Here is a 5,973-nt window from a genome sequence, read left to right on the forward strand (position 1 = left end):
TAATTAACTATGTTTCAATATTATTTTACAAATATTTTATCATATTCAAGCCACCGACCTTCGATAGGAAAACTGACAATTCTAGTCAATAAAAATTGGAGTCGAGCGCATCTGCACGACCTGGGTTCGAACTCACAACCTCAGTGTTGACTGGCTGGTGTTTACAGTATTAATTCTTACACCACACAGCCGCCGAGGCTCTTGTTAAATTATGGACATACCAAAACTAGAAATCAACATCAATCAAATATTGCATGATAAGTTTTATTCCATCAATTACATGCTCATGATGTTTGTCATTCACGTAACAGGATAAATATATATAATATTAAATTTTATTTGAATACAATTTATATGATTATTATAAATAATATAAGTATAATAAACACAAGATAAACAAAGAAAGTACCTTACATTAAAATAATTTAAGAAGTATTTTGAACATCTTGATTAAACATTAATTGCTTTCGAAATATATAAACATTTTAAAATGGTCATACATATAATACAAATATTTTAATAAACATTCAAATTTTCACCAAACGAAGTAGATTGGATTGATGTTGGTCTGGAATAAATGCTGCATTATTCTTACTTCCAGTTAAGCTTTTTATATCATCTAGAAATAATACACAAAAACAATACAACTATTAAATCAATAGGTTCATACAATGCCTTTGATACGTTGAAAAAGAACTATATCAAATATATTGTCACAACTGTTATATTACTTTTTCCTTACTTGTGGCTATTTACGACTCCTTGGAACAAAATATTGTAAAACGCGTATATGCAAATGAAAGACTATATTGGTTTTATTTCTCAGCAAATTTTCTATCAGATAAATAGTTTTTAGTTGTTCTATAAAGCATTGAGTCGGGGAATATTTGGAAAAAAATTATATGACTTTTATTCGGCCAATTTTGGAGTATTCATCAGAAGTTTTCATGTTTTTATTCTTAAATTATTTGTTAGTATGAAATATTTGATGTGTTCGTTAATTAATGTGTATATTTTGTATTGGTTCGGAGAAGACGTTACTAAGTTTTAAAACTTGTGTCTCATCCTTTTATCATTTTAAACAATAAAATATTTTTAAATTATTGAGTCAGAATTACAATGCAGAATTTCTTGCGAACACAAGTTTACTCATGGTATCTATCTAAGATCAGTAAATTACCATAAGTGTATATATAGCTTTTTCCTTTTTCCGATTAAAAAATCTTTGCCGACTCCGAAACTTACCCAATAAAACACGTAAAAAAACTGTCATTTTGTTTTTGCAAGACATTGTTATAATGGGTTTAAAAAAACTTATAAATGCAACACAAACACAATACAGATTTTAAAAGGTATATAAAATTGAGAATGGAAAAGGGGAATATGTCAAAGAGACAACGACCCGACCTTAGAACAGACAACAGTAGAAGGTCACCAATAGGTCTCAATGCAGCGAGAAACCCCACTCACCCAGAGGCGTGCTTTAGCTGACCCTTAAAAACTATATATACTAGTTCAGTGATAAAGGACGTCATAGTAAACTCCGAATTATACACAAGAAAATTAAATTAAAAATCATATAAGACAAACAAAGACCAGAGGCTCTCGACTTAGGTCAGGCGCAAAAATGCGGCGGGTTTAAACATTTTTATAAGCTATTTAGAGTTGTAGATTCATTTAATGCAAAGCATATTTGACATCTGCTTACAATATGTTTACTTACTCGTTATTACCGTGAACGCATAAAAGTATAACGTTTTATTAGACTTCTTCTATACCGTTTTTGGTGGACTATTTATCAAAAAATATCACCAGCTCAGAAGTGAGTGTCTCTTAATATCAATGACATGTTTTATATCATAACTTTTGTCATTTGTGAATTGATTAATTTATTAGTTGTGAAACAAACTGGTTCCATTGTCCTAATTAGAAAATATAATGTAAGATGTATTTGTCTATTACTAAAAGATCCACTTTGGTATTTTTAATGTTCATGTATTTTCGTATATGCATCCCTAGCTATCACTATATGATTTGGTTAATGGATCCTTGTGCGCTAAATTTAGTAATAGACATGTTACGAAAAGGTATATTCTCGTCGCTGAGGTTGACAAATTACACTTTAAATTTGGGGACGGTGTCAAAACCTCGTCAAAACATTGATTATAGATAAAAATTAAATCATGTGCGTCTTGGTGAATTCAAATCACATTTACGTAACATCCTAATATTATGACATTTGCTTTTGTGATATTGTTGACTATCATACGACTTGAAAGCTGTACGCGTGCATAGTGGGTGGGATAGAAAAAGGGGGGCTGAGAGTTATACAAGTTCATTCGATTCTAGATTGATTATATATACATAGTAAGCCAGTTAGATAATAATTGTATTGTTGTATTACAGTTCATGAAAAAGTTTAATGTATGGCTTTATTAATCCCACACAACGCTCTATTGTCTGATTGATTTCTTCTCTCGGGTGTCTCCATAAGCTTCCATTAACTCTGAAAGTTTTGAAGCGCCTTATATCGTGTAGGACATATACCCGCCACTCTGATATACGCAAATTCATTTTTTTTTTAAATTTTCTTCTTTCTGCTCGTTGTTTATCTCTTAGTTGATGCCTTTTTCAAATCTAATCCTATCCCCCTCCCTCTCCCTAAAAAAAACCAAATGGTTAGTACACATCTATAAAAACGCCATAATTATTATTTTAGGAAACCCCTAGCATTGTTAGCTTATAGAGGAAAGACCCATCGGCCATCGGTGTTAATTTTCCTATTGTCATTTTCTTATGAAACGTTTGGCGAATTTCAACCAAACTTACCAGGAATTTGTAAAATACAAAATATCTGCATAAGGTGGTGTTAAGGTGTAAATGCAAAGTCATTATGTAATGCTTTTGAAACTCTGCGGGAATGTTCAACTGATGAGTAGTGAGTCATATTTTACACAAACCTCGTATCGTTCTAAACAGGCATTATAAAATATTTGCCACTGAACGTTATGCAACCAATGATCAATCAATCACAAACACCTTATAAAGAAAATACAAATTGAGCTGAAACTGTTTAAGTTGGACAAAGTTGGAAGGACATAAAGGAAGAAAAGTCATGCCCTCGAAGCTATGTGACCGGGAGTATAAATTTTCTAAACTAGAATGCAACATGATTCTAGTTGAAATTGTATAAAACTCATGTCTATGTGTTTTAAAACAGACCCCGTCAGATAAAAATTTAGATGGCAAACAACTGGATCAAAATACATACACTTCTTTGTGTGCTTTTCATACCTATATAAAAATGACCGTTACATATATTCACGAGCAGGTATTTGTAAAGCAGATTATAATACTTAAGATTATTTGCAACTTCTATCAATTTTGCAAGGGCTCGCCCGAAATATTTACACACGCATGTACCCCGTGTCTCCGTTGCATTTACATGACCGCTCCCTCCCCCCCCTCCAAATCTTTTGCATTAGAGTTTCTTAAAAATATTATGGAATTTATTAATATCTATTTCTTATATTTCTTATGGTAAAAATGTTTCTGAATATTCGTTCCATACGGCGGAATTGCCTCCAAAAGTAACAATGCAGTTTTTAAAGATTATTCAATGTATACACAGGTAATCTCTTTTGTGTTTCGACACAGTCCTCACATTTAAAGTGTAATTTGTCAACCTCAGCGTCGTTAATATACCTTTTCGTAACATGTCTAGTGAGTTTTGGAAGAATACACTTATTATTTAAATTACTATTGGATTGGTTTATATCACTAGGTTTATACCTTCGCTGTCAGACAAATGTTATGTTTAATGGTATCGTCAGCTCCATTGCATCGGTACTGACATTATCGATAACATGCTTTCCTTAAAGTTTTATTTCAGAAATTATTACGAAATTGAGATTCCAACTTTATCAGGAGAGTTAACCTCAGATGAATAAGCTTATTACTTTGGGTCTTTTCTTCCCATAGTTTCTCGTGTAATGTGGTACTTATATATATATTTGACTTTAAAATGTATTTTTTTAAATTTGAGTAAAGGAAAGTGATTGAGACTTTAAATGTATTTATATCACTTTCCGCTAAATGTTTAGCAAAATTTAATGTAAACATCACATTAATAGAACAAGACTTCAAATTAAATTAGAATGTAAAAAAGAAAGTCATGTAGCGCTCGCATGATCCTTTCGCAAGATCATTGTTTTTTCTGTACTCACAACAAATACGAATTATCCAAAATAACATTATTTTGTATACGCATGACAGAGTTGACTAATATTTACCTTTATTGAGGACATATACAGTGATGGTGTTCTCCATGAGGTTCGCATGAACAGTTAGCTGGACATGCTATAGTAGCATTTGTAGGATGGCATTCAATCGGAATTTCGCAAAAACAGCAATTTAAAAACATATTGAAATAGTGACAGTGGGGTTCGTCACCAACATATTGACAAGGTTTGGTACAGTCATCAGTGTGCAAGTTGCATGGAATACAACTAAATGCAATGCCTGTAAAATGCAACAAAAATACGTCAATTACATAACTCTCAGATTAGAATATAGGGAATGGTTGTAATTAAACTAAGAGATGAAATAAGACTTTTATTTGGACCTGACACTTTTCAAAAAACACTATGTATACCTTTTCAATTTCTGGTTTGCAGTTAAACAAAAAATATCCTTTAACTACATAACGCAAATAATCAATTATTTGATATTACATTCGGTATGCAGCAACCAAACAACAACAACTTCAAAGACACTATAAGTTGTACATCATTTATTATAAACTTGATATTACATTCGGTATACAGCAACCAAACTACAACAATTTTAAAGACACTATAAGTTGTACATCATTTGTTATAAACTTGTGGATAATACAAACGGAACATCAACTAAATTTGTTTCTTTAAATAACAACGCAAACCCAAAACGATGTGACATAGTAGAAAGACAATGTGTATGATTTAAAACATAAAATTGTTCAACAGACCTTAAAACATATTAAACAAAATGTACAAATCAAAAGGAAGGACAATTCATTAATTGATAAAAAGAAATAAATTCTACCACAGTAACAAATCTCCAAGATATACAAAAGCTTATTTTAATTGTGCATAACATTTGCTTTGGTTATTCTTTGTATTGCATGAACAATTAATGTTAAAAAAAACAAGCAAATAACCAAATTTACATATTTACATATTTTTTTTTTTTTTTTTTTTATGTTGAACAAAAAAAGCAATATGAATTATTTCCCATGATGAGTTATCGAAAAATGGTCCCTTAATACATCGTTTATATTTAAACTGTGCAATCAGTATTGAGTTACTATGGATTCATTATTATTCGTTGGATACCAATTTTTGGTGGGTTTCATTAATACAGGTGAACCACGAATTCAAATCTTAAACGAATAACATATTTTCAATAGGTTTTGTATACAGAGATTGGCAAAACCACGAAATCATATATCCACGAATATGCAAGTTTTCAGCAATCCACGAAAATTGATACCCACGAGTTTAAATGAATCCACAGTAATAAATATTATAAATTTCAACTTACCATACAGACAGAGACATATCACTCCAACAGTAAAGACTTTCATATCTAATGTTGGTAACACGTGTTTATTTTTGTTGCCACCTTTATTCTGTATTTATACCAAATTGTACATTTTTGCTTTTAAGTGCATGATGACAAATCGCTAAAAATCGATATAATTTGTACATAAATTCAAATCAAAAGAATTAAACGGCTGTCTCATCAATTATGACCAGGATATTCAATAAATATATCGGCCGAGAACAATAAAAAGTGCATTATGTTATGTAATCATTACAACACAAGATGTAGAATGACAAAATATTTGAACAGGTATTTTCGTGTCGTAGTGACAAGTATCCGTCTTCTATGAACAACAAATTTAATTTTCCACAGTAAACCAAAGATATA

The 5,973-nt window shown here is 30.9% G+C and overlaps 1 long non-coding RNA gene across 1 annotated transcript; it reads right to left on the bottom strand.

The window, feature by feature from the left end:
• Nucleotides 1-246: 246 nt before the first annotated feature.
• On the bottom strand, nt 247-5,692 carry LOC139525926 (uncharacterized). The gene is made up of 3 exons (XR_011665048.1): nt 5,584-5,692; nt 4,293-4,521; nt 247-619 (listed from the first exon to the last, which is right to left on the bottom strand). It is a non-coding gene; the product is annotated as an uncharacterized lncRNA (long non-coding RNA).
• Nucleotides 5,693-5,973: the final 281 nt, after the last annotated feature.

Source organism: Mytilus edulis, chromosome 6 (assembly GCF_963676685.1).
Source record: "Mytilus edulis chromosome 6, xbMytEdul2.2, whole genome shotgun sequence".
Taxonomy (NCBI): domain Eukaryota; kingdom Metazoa; phylum Mollusca; class Bivalvia; order Mytilida; family Mytilidae; genus Mytilus; species Mytilus edulis.